At 61.3% G+C, this 12,523-nt stretch overlaps 1 protein-coding gene across 2 annotated transcripts in view; it reads left to right on the forward strand.

Moving 5' to 3' along the window:
- The first annotated feature begins 4,870 nt into the window (after positions 1–4,870).
- Positions 4,871–12,523, forward strand: part of RAI1 (retinoic acid induced 1) — a 70,331-nt gene continuing 62,678 nt past the window's right edge. Inside the window, exon 1 of one of the 2 annotated variants that reach the window (XM_072023880.1) lies at positions 4,871–5,028. The gene's annotated coding sequence lies outside the window, so the exon portion shown is untranslated. The remainder of the gene's footprint in view (positions 5,029–12,523) is intronic. The other variant, XM_038187021.2, reaches the window with a different exon arrangement.

The following is a 12,523-nucleotide window of genomic DNA, read 5'->3' on the forward strand; positions in this document are numbered from 1 at the left end:
TCCATTTCTCCTCGGATGGCTTATCAGCAGTGACTTTCCCGACAGCAATCGATAGAAAACATTTTATCGCCTTCCCAGGCGGCAGGATCCTTGGAGTGGCTCTGATTTCTGTTTCTATGGTGACATCTTCCGGGCTTAGGAAAGATCTTGCCTTTCTTGGTTGTTGTTGGGTGGTGGAGATGGTGTGGGGAGGGGGGGTTGGAGCCGGCGCTGCGTTTTGTGTTGTTGTAGGTTTTCCCTTTTTTTTTCGTTTTGTTTTTGCAATGCCTTTTTTTTTTAATATATATACCTCCTTCTCGGCGTAATGAGGAAGCCACGAGCCAGACAAACGCGATGCCCGCAGCGCTGCTGCTCGCTGGGAGGGGCCCCGGGGCAGCTTTCATCCCCGAAACGCTCGGCAGCCTCACAAACCTCCTGGGGCTCGGGCACACGTCCTGGGGCTGCCCCCTCTTCCCCTCGCCCCTGTCCCTTTTCCTCCGGGCTTCCCCTGCCTGGCCTGGAAAAAGCCGCTTGGCCTCGCAGCGGGGATGGCCTCGAGCACCAGTGGTTTCTCGGGGCTCTTTGTAGCACTGCCTATTTTGCTCCTCAGCGCTGCTCCCTCCTCTTTCCCATCCCTTTCTTCCTCCCATCGCCTGGATGGAGGAGGAGGAGGGTGGAGGAGGATGAAGAGGGTGTTTGCCACCCTGCCCTGCCGTCGGAGGGGATGCGGTGGTGCTGGGACACGATCCAAGAGGTGAAGGGGACCCCAGGCTTCTGGTGTTTGTGCCGAGTTCCCAGCCGTTGAGGATCTGCCTAATTAATTCCTGCCCCGTTCCCTCCGTTAGGGCTGACTTTGCCCCACGGATGGAGCTGCCTCTTGCTTCCTGCCCCTGCCACAGCAGCCCCGGGAGCTCCGGCTGGAAGATGGACGGGCACCGGCTGCTCCGAGTCCCGGCACGGGGATGTTTTTAGGAAATTTGCCCCCAGCTCCTCATCCCTCACAGCCTGGGAAGCACCAAACCAGCACCGCCGAGCCCCTGCTGAGCCCGTGTCCTCGCTGCCAAGGGACCAGATATCCAGGGTGGACCCCCCCCAGGCTCCCCAAAAATCCCGGTTGCATTTGGCACGCAGCAAAACGGAGAGGTCGAGCACTGCGAGGGGACCCCGTGCACCTCCCTGCCTGACAGCGGCCACCTCGCAGCACCCGGGGACGTGTCACGAGGGCTGGCACAAGGGCAGGCAGCGGCGCTGAGCAGCTGGGAGGGCCGGGGTTTTGCTGACGGCTTCGGTGCAGGCTGCCAGAGGTGGGTTTGAAAGGCATTGTTCGCTTGGCAGCGCTCTGCCCGCACCTTTCCCGGAACGAGCGAGCTGCACCGCGCTGTTCGGATAATGCTTCTCCATGGCGCATCCTCCTGCCTGCCCCAAAAAATAAATACATGAAATAAAAGCGAGGTTTCTATATATTTTTTTTTCGTGATGGGGAACTCCAGCGCTCAGGAAGTTGGAACTGACAGCAAGGGGATTGCTCCTCGCCTCGGGCACGGACCCAAAGCACTTAAAAGCGAGGACAGGAGTGGGTGATGGGGGCCTGCCACCACCTTGCCCAGCAACGAGGAGCGCGCCGCCTGTGACACTGATCAAAAAACCTGCATATTTCATCTCCGCACCATGCCCTTATCTTTGACCCCAAATAAAAATTCCTCCTTGCTCAGCGATCTCCAAACACAAAATTATCTGCGTGTGCATTAATGCCACGTATCAATCAACTTCAGATGCAAATCGGCACAAGCACTCGTCCTTAATTTTACCATAAAAGGATCGTTCCGTGCCAGGCACCTCGCTCGCCATCATCCCAGGGAACGATCAGCAAATCCTCTCCTGGCCATTGAGGACTGCTTGGATCCTCGGCTCCTCCTAATGGGAACAAGCTGGCCAGTTCCTGAGAAAGGGCAAAGCGCGGGGGCCGCAGAGGAGAGCTGCACGTCCTCTCCTCGCCCCCGGCTCGCAGCCTGCCTCCGAGAAACGCCCTCGTTTCTGGAAGCCGGGGGAAGGCGAGTGCTGATGTTTTGGGATTTGGTTGGGAGAGCTGCAACGGGATGAAACCCTCTCAGTATCCTCACAGTGGTGGCAGGGAGCAGCAGCATTTTTGGCTGCCCTGCAGTGCCTGCAGCCCTTTGCCCCTGGCAGCGGTGCTCCTCGATGGGAATCCCTTTTTTTTTTTAGGAGGAGCTGAGGGTAATTAGGGATTTGCAGCACTGGGCGCTTTCTGCAAGGCTTTTTCTTGCTTTTTACTAAGAAATTGGGGGGGAGTTAGTGGTAAAAGGCGCTGTGCAAGCGAAAGGAAAACACCAGGGAGTGCTTGTTGGAACTGCCAAGCACCAGACCACATGAGAGATGTCCTTCCAGGTTACGGCAAGAGCGCAGACAGACAGACAGACAGACAGCAGAGCTCTGAGAGGGGACAAGATGAGTATCTGCAAGAGCTTTGGTGAGGCAAAAAGCTGCAGGCACGTGCCAAGGAGCGAGCGAGCCCCCTTGGTGCCTGCCCCACCGCCGGCACATGCAGCTCAGCCACCGGGCGCTGCGTTTGACCCATTCCCATCCTGACCCACGCTGGCAGCTCCTCGGTCCCACTCGCAGCCCGAGCCCAGAGCCCGGCAGCGTCACACCACGGGCCCAGCTGAATTTCCGCCCCGTGCCCGAGGAACAATGGCCCGTGTGTCCCTCGGAGGCTCCTCCCGCCGTGGCCGCCCTGCGAACACGCGCCCCGTTGTTGGGCTTGGCGGGGCCGCGGTGGAGCTGCAGGTATTTCCTGCCATCCGCCTCCATCCGTGCCCCGCCGGCCCCTTGGGGACACACGGCTCCAGCCCCCGCAGCAACCCGGGACCCCCAGGGACCTGGCACCCCCTGGGGACATCGCAGAGGTTGCCGTGCCCCGGCAGGCAGGTGGCCCTGCTCCAGAGGGACGCCAGCAGCCAAGCAGCTCAGCACCACCTCCCCCCCCCCTTGCTATGCACATCCTGCTGGAAAAGATTTCCCTTCTGCGGTTCCAAGTCCCAGCTGAAATGAGGCTAAAAAACGTGCAAAACGCTGTTTTCTCTTCGTTTCCTTTGTGCGTTTCACAGCATGTTCTGCAAACAGGGCACTTCCTCATAGTTTTGCTTTGGCTCTCGCGCGCAGGAATAAGAGAGGCTTTTATTTTACCAGGAGAACGGGATTACAAATTAGCAGCTGGGCTGAAAGAGCCCAGGAGCTCCCTGTTAAAATACCTGCACGAGCTGCTGGGGCCGAACCCGGGCGTGAGCTCCAGGGGCCACAAGCACGGTGGGGGGGTGCTGGGTGCCCCCCTGCTTGGTGCAGAGCGGGTGCTGGAGGCTGGCGGCCCCTCTGCAGCACAAACAGTTAACCAGCTGCAAGCGCTACCCAGAAAGGGCTTATAGCAGACACCTGACGGAGAGGAAAATACCAAGTAAGCACTAGGCAGCAGTGCTGCCTGCAGCCAATTTTCCTCACTTAATATGTTTCCTGCACTCATCCCCCTCCCTGACCCCGGCCCCTCCTTGGAGCACGTTCAGCCCCAGACGCATGGCTGGTGACCGTCCAAGGCGAGTGGGACCGGTGCCATCTTGTCCCTCCCCAAGGCTCCTGCCATGGCTGCTGCAGCCCCCAGATCCTCCATGGAGGTCCCCGTGGTGCTCGGGACACGGTGCACAAACCCTCACCAGGAAGCAGGTGAGCGCCCCGTGGCGTGGTGGTGCTCAGTGCACCTGTGGGGCTGCTGCAGGGTGCTTGGGGGGGTGTCAGAAGTGCCACCTCTGTGTTTTTGTGAAGGATGCATGTTCCAGATTCAGATGCAGAAGCAGATCTGGATGAGGAGCTGAATCCCACTCTGAGTGCAGATCCAGACATGGATCCAAAATCCCAATCCAAACCCAGACCCTGATCCAAGTGCAGATCCACGCGTTGCCCAACCCTCAACCAAACGTGAATCCAAACCCAGGCACAGACCCAGCTCCAAATCCAGACCTAAACCTTGCTGCAGGATCTGGTGCTTGGTCCCCGGTGCTCAGTGCGCTCCCCCCTGCTGTGCCTGGCACCAGTTCCTGCTGCATGCAGCCCAGTAAGTGCCACCCAGTACCCATACCCACCATGCTGTGGGTACCCAGTGCATGGCAGCCAGTGCTGCGTGCCTGGCGTACGATACCCGGTGTGTGTTTGGCAATACCCAGTGCCCATCACACCCAACGTGTGGCCGGGGGTACCCCGAGCGTGGTGCATGGCTGGTGATGCCCAGTACCTCGTGCCCATCACCCCCAGTGCTCCAGGTGCAGCTGGTGATGCCCGGTACCCGGTACCCCTCACCCCCAGCACACCGTATCCAGCCGGCGATGCCTGGTACATGGTGCCCATCACCCCCAGCACCCCGAGGGCACCCAGCAATGCCCAGTACCCAGTGCCCATCACCCCCAGCACACCATATCCAGCCGGCGATGCCCAGTACCCAGTCCCCATCACCCCCACCACATCATATCCAGCCGACAATGCCCGGTACCCGCTGCCCATCACCCCCCGTGCACCGCGCGCACTTGGTGATACCCAGTACCCCTCACCCCCATCACCCCACACCCCCCCCGCGATTCCCGATCCCCCTCACCCCCCACCCCCCCATCACCCCACACCCACCCCACGATGCCCAGCACCCCTCCCTCCCCCCTTTCTACCCCGCGATTCCCTGCGCCGCGCCCCCCTCACCCCCTTTTTTTTTTTTTGCGCGCAGCCCGGTGCGCGCCTCGCGGTGCGCGCTCCCCGCCGGCAGATGTCGCCGCCGTCGCGGGGAGGGCGACGGGCAACGAATGCACTTCCGACGGCGCTCGGTCATGCCCCCGACTTTCCTCCCCTCCCTCCCGGCGCCGCGCGGGGCTCCCGCCCGCTGACACCGCCGAGGCGGCTCGCACGGCGGCGGACAGCGGCGCGGCCGCCCGGGGATGGCCGCCGGGGCCACCCCCGCCCAGCGCCGCCGCTGAGACGCAGCGGGGCACGGCCCGCCCGGTAAGAGGCTGCTGCAGCCGGGGGGGGGACCGGGGAGGAACCGTGGGGGGGTCACCGGGGAGGAAAAGGGTTTTTTTTTTTAATGCGCTCCGCCGGCAGGGCCGTTGCGCACCGGGAGCGCCGCCCGGGGAGGGCCCGGGATAGAGAGGGAGGTTTGGGGAGGGGAAGGGGAAAAAGGGAAGGGGAAGGGAAAAGGGAAGGAAGGGGAAGGGGGGGTGACAGGCGCGGGGCGGCGAGCCGGGGGGCGTCGCGTTGCGATTGCACCGCGCTGGCGGCTGCGGCCGTGCTGCTGCTGCTGGAGCCGCGGTGGCACCGGTGGTGTGTGCTGCAGCCCCTTCCCTTCCCTTCCCTTCCCTTCCCTTCCCTTCCCTTCCCTTCCCTTCCCTTCCCTTCCCTTCCCTTCCCTTCCCTTCCCTTCCCTTCCCTTCCCTTCCCTTCCCTTCCCTTCCCCTCCCTTCCCTTCCCCTCCCTTCCCTTCCCTTCCCTTCCCTTCCCTTCCCTTCCCTTCCCTTCCCTTCCCTTCCCTTCCCTTCCCTTCCCTTCCCTTCCCTTCCCTTCCCTTCCCTTCCCTTCCCTTCCCTTCCCTTCCCTTCCCTTCCCTTCCCTTCCCTTCCCTTCCCTCTCCTTTCTCTTCCCTTTCTCTTTCCCTTTCCCCTTCCTCTTTCCCTTTCCATCCCCGCGGCCCCTGCGCTGCATTCAGGCTGTGCTCCCATTGCGCTGCGCGTGCCGTGCTTTGCATTTGCAACCGCCTCCCGTTCTGGACCCCCCCTCTCCCCAGGCACAAGCTTGGCTGGAGCTCGGTGATGGCACAGGGGCCAGGGAACCTCTCACTGCCTCCCCCCAGGCTGTGGAGGAGCAATTAGGCTCCCCGTGCCCCCCCCCCAGCAGCATCCTCCAGCTCAGGAGGATGCAACTTTGTGCATTTGAAGCCCCCCTGCATCAAGGTGGGCTGAGACCCCTGCGCCCCCCCGGAGATCTTTCTGCTGGAGCTGCCTTTCAGCTGCAATTGCCCCCGTGCCCACCCTTTTGCCACCACCCCCTGCAAGCATTCACCCCCCTGGGTGCTCTCCCAGCTGGGGGTCCAGAGGGAGCCGTGGACCCCCCAGTTCTAGGGGGTTGGCACCTCGAGGGCTCTGGGGCCGGTCGCGATGCGTCGCGGCTGACGTCGCGGACCTGCCGGAGGTTTTCATTGACGTCAGAGCGGGGAGCTGCTGGGGTGCGCGCTCGCTCCCCGCCGCCTTTCACCGAGCATGGTGCCGGCCCTTAGATGTGAGCAGATTTGGCTTGGCGAAGGCTTCTTGTGGCCACCGGTTCCTGCCTGCGCTCCCCTTGGCGGCGAGCGGTCCCCAGGCTGCCTGTCCTCTGGTGACCTCCCCAAGCGGTGGTTTTTTGCCCTCCCCAAAACAACAGTGAGGGTTTTGCATGTGCGAGGCGAAGGGAGGGCGGCTCTGGTGGTGCCAGCACCTTTGGAGGGCTCTCCCAGCTCGCCTCCAGCTTCTGGGCATCACCGGAGCCTGCTGGAGGCTCCAGGAGTTTCCTCACCGGGTGCTGGGACTTTGCAGGGCATCCCAAAGGGCTGTGGGACGCTGCAGCCGCCTTTCCTGGGGTGGCAGCTCACCCCGGGTGGCTGAGCAGCACCGTGCTGGTGGCTCTGCGGATGTGGGAGCTGTCACCCGTGAGAGAGGATGAGGGGACACGCGGGTGGCGAGGCGGGGGCTGGCTGCGTGTGGTGCCCCGGGGCTGCGCGCTCAGAGCGGGTCTGCTGGTGGCTGTCACCGCCTGGTGAAAATGGAGCTCGAGCTGCTGGGGGACGGGCTGGAGAAGGATGGGAAGGGAAATGGAGAGGACAGGTTCCCCCTGAGCGCTCTCTGCTCCCTGCTCTCCCCCCGGCATACATCAGGTCTGAGCCCCGTGGCATCACCTGGAGGCCTGGTGAGCGCACTGGTGGTGCTGGGGGGGCTCCGTGGGGGGCTGTGCGTGGTGCTGGGGGTCACCAAAAGCCCTGAACAGCAGCTCCGGGGCCGGGGAGCTGTGTGAAGTTCAAGGCAGGAAGTGAGAAATGAGAAAGGGAAAAAAAAAAAAAAAAAAAAGCACAACAATAACAAAAAATAGCACGACCAGTAGAAACTGCCGGGGAGCTTTAGGGAAGCGGCGCGGGGCCGTGCTGGGTGCCCAGGAGCAGCAGCGTGTCCTCGGCTGCTGGAGGGGCTGCCCGTGCCGGGCACCGCGGTCCCACCTCTCCCCTTTCCCAGCTCCGTCTCCTCTGCAAGCCCCAGGGAACGATTGCACGCAGAGCGCTGCGTTTCCGAGCCGCCACAGTCATTTCAGAGACCTTTTAGGCAGGGAAAGTGCTCTGTAGCGTGTAATTTGAAGGCTCTGCTCTGAACCTTCGCTGGCGCTCTGCTAAATGATCCTCTGCTCTTCCAAACCTTTGCTGCCTGGAAACGGGCGGCGGTGACCTGGTTCCTGGCCTTGCTCCGTGCCCGGCCCCGTGCGAAGGTGAGGGGGAGGCGCAGGTTGCGAGGAGCAGCCCCGGGGTGTTTCTCTCTCGTGCACAGGGGGGGCCTCTCAGCCGGCAGGGTCCTGCGAGATTTCAGCCAGCCTTAATCATCTCTCGCCTCTTCCTGAGCTGCGGAGGTTGTCACAGCTCGCGAAGGATTTTCCAGCCTGGAGGGCCAGCTCTGGCGAGGGCTCTGCAGGAGAGCGTAAGGCCCCCTCCGGCTGCCTGCTCCTGCGACACGGGAGCTGTCGGAGCGCGGCCCTGGCAGGGCTGCAGAATTATTTTGGGGCTCGGCAGCTTGCGGCGGGGAAGGACGGTTGGTGCTGCCATCAGAGGAAGCGCGGCACGGCTTCGGTTTAACCGATGGAGCCGGGGGCACGGCGCGCTGCGCCCGGAGGCGACGGGGCCATCGGTTAGCCGGCGAGCGCGGCATCGCCGGGGGTTTCCTCACCCTCTTCTTTTCCTCTCCTCCCCGTCCCTTGCACGAGTTGCCCCGAGCCCCTCGGCGGTTGGAGGCACACCTGCAGGAACAGGGCGAGCTGCGGGTTTCCTCTCGCCGTGGGCGCTGCAGACGCAGGCAGGGCGCTGAGCTCACCGCGGCCGGGGCGTGCCGAGGGCGCGGGTGCAGGGAGGAGGAAGGGGAGAAGAAGAAACATTTGCACGTGCGGCCGAGGGCTCGGCTGCTGCGGCGGTGGCACGGCGGCTGGCAGCGCGCAGGCACGTGCACATCTCCTCTTGCTCCGTTTTGGATGCGCTCCTGGTTTCCAGCCAGGCAAGGAAAGTCCCGGAGACGGCGGATTTGTGCACGTCACCGGCTCAGACGCGCGGCCGGAGCAGGAGGGAACAGCCTGAGCCCGTCCTGGTGGATATGTGGGTCTGAGCTGCTCCCACAGAGCGGTGCTGGGGACGCTGCCCTGTCCCCAAGGGGTGGCTGCCACTCACTGGTGACCGATTGCAGCGACACTGCCTGGTTTCCACTCATGTCCTGTCCCCACGGGGCAGAGGAATTAGGGTTTCCCTTATTCACACGGGGATGCTCCGTGGATAAACCCTTCTGGAGACCGGGCAGGATGCGCCCAAGCTGGGGCGGGTGTCAGGGCTTTTTGCACACCTGGAAACACGCTCAGAACCCACGTTTTCCCTGCTCAGCACCGCACAGGTTTGGGATTTTCCCTGGGCACCAACAGGGCAGAGGGGGGGGAGGCAGGTGCAGGCGCTGGGGGTCCGGGATCGCATCCGGAGCCCGCTCTGCTGCTGGGTTTTGCTTCGGTTGCACGGCCTAGTTTTTGAGAGCTGGAATATGCTCAAAGCCCGGCTTTCTGAGTTGCTTTTTTTGGGTTTGTTTTGTTTTAAGTGACAGCATTTCCCCTTTAAATTTACATCTCTAGCTGGGGAACACAGAGCCTGGTGAGAGAGGGAGTGTGAGACTTTTATAAAAAGAACGAGTCGGGTTTTATTATCCCTTTGAGACGAGCAGGGAAAATCTATACTGAAGGCATGAAATAGCAATAAAAATGGACTTTTTGCCAAAGCAAAATTAATTGAGTGAATCTCAGTCCTCGAGCCTGAGCTCTGAGAGGCTTATGAGCTGGATATGAACCACGCTGCCCCCTTCGAGGCTCTCCTCCTGCGAGGAAGGGAGGCAAAACCTCCCCTCCGGTCCTCGGCACCAAACAGCCACGTGGCTGCAAGGGATTTGTGCTTTGGGACAGAGCATCCCCACCCCGTCACCGCGGCTGGCAAGGCTGGGGTCGCCTCCAGCCCGGATGGACCAAGGGTTTCCCCGGGTCTCTTGGCTTGGGGACCTGCTCTGAAGACGTGGCTCCGATGCTGGCGATCGTTTTGGGGTCGCTGCTCCGGCGTTTCTGCTCTCCGTGGTCACCGTGAGTCAACGCCATCCCGCCTGGATCGCAGATTTTGGGGAGTCCAGCAAGGGATGGGATGAAGGATGGCAGCGGGCTCCTTGCGGCCAGCTTTGGAGTCAGGAGAGGAATCTTCCCCTTGGCCTGGGCTTGCTTTTGTTAACCACGTTCCTCCCTCGTCTCTGCATCCCGCTCCTGCCCCACACAGGGGGCTGCTCTTTCAAGCCTGCCATAGAAAAAGGAAGCCCCCTCCTGGGTTTTGTTCCTCTGGACGCTCACAAGCAGCAGCAGCAGCCCCGTTTTCCCCTTTTTTCTGGGGGGAGGATGGCAGGAGGAGCCGCCGGACAGAGCGGCAGAAGGACAGACGGATTCTTTTCAGCAGATGGTGCAAAGAGGACGAAGCTGTGCAAACCTCCCGAGTCCACCAGAGACACGGAGATTAAATAGCGAGAGGGCCGAGAGGCAGCTCCAGGCGGGAGGAGGAAGGAGAAAAAAAAAAAAAAAAAAGGAAAATGGGGGTGGAAATAGGATTGGAGAGTGGAAAGGGGGAGAGGAGTGCTGGTTTGAACAGGAATCTCCTCCCACTTGATGTCTCCCCTCCAATTCGGAGGGCCTGGATTCAGTGCCATAAAAATATAGCCCTTTTCAATCCCTTATCTTGCAGGAGCAGAAACAATTGGCCTGCAAAGAAGGAGAAAACAATCTGTTTGACTGACAAACAAAAACACATTTCTGCACAAAAGGAGGAGGAGGAAGAGGCAGCTGTCTGGCTGCTGCTTCGGCTTTTTTTTTTTGCTTTTTTTTTTTTTTTTCCTTTCCCCTCCCTCTCCTGTCCCCTCTCGCTGACGGTGTCGGCGCGGAGCTGCTGCTCCCCTTGCCAGCAAAAATGCCCGCCGTGCTGACTGCCTGGGTTCAATGTCAGGCTCCCGCAGCAAATGTCATTGTCTGCCCCGCTGCCACCACCGCGGCGGGGCTGAGCGATCCTGGGGGCTGCGGGGGGGATGCTGCTTCCCCCCAGCCTCGGCGGGGATGGAGACAGAAACTGGTGCTCGAGAGGAGGGCCGAAGGATGGGGGCTCGGGGAGGCCGAGCTGGGGATGGAGAGGGTGCAAAAGGTGTCTCGGGGGGGATTTGGGGGCGTTCAGTGGGTTGTGGGCGATGTGCTGGGGTGGTCTTGGAGCATGGAGCCTCGGGGATCTGCAGAGCCAGCTCTGTGCCTCGGTTTCCCCGTCTGCGAAGTCACCACGATAGCAGGCAGGTGCTGCAAGAGATTGGGGCACAAAAATGCCCTGGGCATCATCAGTCATCATCCCAAAAGGAATTAAAGCAACCTTCGTACCACCCAAATCGGTGCTGAGGGGGAACCATCGGACAAGCAGGAGCAGAGCCTGGGGGATCTCGGATGTTCCCCATCCTCCTCAAACTCCTCCATCCTCCAAACGCCTCGCTCTGAGGCTTTTTTAGGAGAGGCTGGTTGGCCCTGCCTGGTTCCCTGCCCAGCAGCACCGTCCTGCTGGCACGGCTTTCCAGGGGGACTCTGCTCTCCCTGGCCACACGAAGCAAACGCCCACGCTCTGCAAATTGCCCCACAACATCCAGCACCAGGGCTTGGAAAAGCAGGAGCGGAGCAGGATGGTTTGGTTGCTCAACAGGGAATCCGTGATAAATCAAGGGGCACAAGATGAAAACCCCGAAGCCCCCACGACCTCTTAATTGCCAGTGGTGCAGGATGCTGGGGACCCATCGGAGCGCTCTGGAAAGCTGGCCCTGCGCTGGGGGACAGCTCGCTCCTTCCCGTTTTTATTTTTAAGGAGCTGTTTCCCTCTGCAGGACAATAACGTGAGGAAGCAGGGATTCCAGGTGAGCTAACAGCAGATAATGACTCGGTTTATGGGCAGATCTCCTGATGCCTCAGTCCGGGCGGCGAGCAGCAAGGCTTCCCTGCGCAAAGTTGGTGTGAGTTGGTACAAACATCCTGAACCCGAGCGAATCCGAGAGATCCAGCCTCCGCTTGCAGAGCCTTTGGGGGATATTTGGCCCAAAGCATTCAAGAACTTCACTTTTTTTCCTAATTCTCGCCCCCAAAACGCAGAGGTTTTGTTTTTTTTTTTTGCATTTCCCTTCCATTTCAAAGGGAAACAAGAGGAACCGTCTCTCCCCGCCAGCCGAGCTGCGAGAAGGCGGCGGCACAGGAGGCAGCCGGGCTCCTGCTACAACTTTTGCACTTGACTTTCCTCCCCAGAAGGGGAAGATGCCTCGTCAGCGTGTCTTGTGATCAGGCTGTAACCTCTTGTTACCCTGCCCGACGTCAGCTGAGCGGGCTGGGATGTGCGCGGCTCCATCTCCAGCAGACCGTTGCTGCGCTGTGCCGCGCACGATTTTCGGGCAGGAAGAGGCCCCAGTGCCTCCCACGTGAGCGGTGTTTGCAGACTTTGCCCGGCTCAGGGGGGCAGCTGCAGGCTCTGCAGGCAGCGACTGCGAGGTCTCACCCCTCGCAGCAATCCCCTGGGGTTTGCACCCGCCGGTCCCAGCACGGTGCCAGCTCCGCCGTGCCCTGCTGTGGTCCCCGGGGTCCTCCAGCACCTCTCCAAGCTCCGCGTGATTTCTCCCATCAGCAGCTCTCTCCACGGCTGAAAAGTGAGCCTGGTGCAGCTTTGGTCTCCAGGCTCAGTGGTGGAAATGCTTTGCAAAGCTGCCTGTTGTCAATCTAAGAAAGATGTGAAGTTTGGTGCCTGGGCATGGGGAGCTTTCAGGTTTAAGCAGCCGTCACTTCTCCACTCTCCAGGTGCCCGAGGTGGCCGTGGGAGCTGCTCTCAGTTGGCTCAGCCCTGGTACGAGAAGGGATGGCCGAGGCAGGGTGGGAGCTGCCAAAATCCAGACCCTGCACGTACCTGGGTGCTCGAGGTCCCTGTGCTGCAGGACGACGTTTCCCAGCACAGAGCCAGGACCCGGAGAGCCAGGAGGAGCCAGCATCTCCCACCCCTCGTGCCAGACACAGCCACAAGTCCAGAAACTCACCCTTAGCAGTGTCTCTCGGGGTCTGGCCCGTCGGGGTCACGCACCCGGTGGCTGCTCCCTGCTCGGCTCCATCACCCTGAGCATCTTTCCCTCCTGCTTGGCACGTCCCGGGTTGT

Source organism: Anas platyrhynchos, chromosome 15 (genome assembly GCF_047663525.1).
Source record: "Anas platyrhynchos isolate ZD024472 breed Pekin duck chromosome 15, IASCAAS_PekinDuck_T2T, whole genome shotgun sequence".
Classification (NCBI taxonomy): domain Eukaryota; kingdom Metazoa; phylum Chordata; class Aves; order Anseriformes; family Anatidae; genus Anas; species Anas platyrhynchos.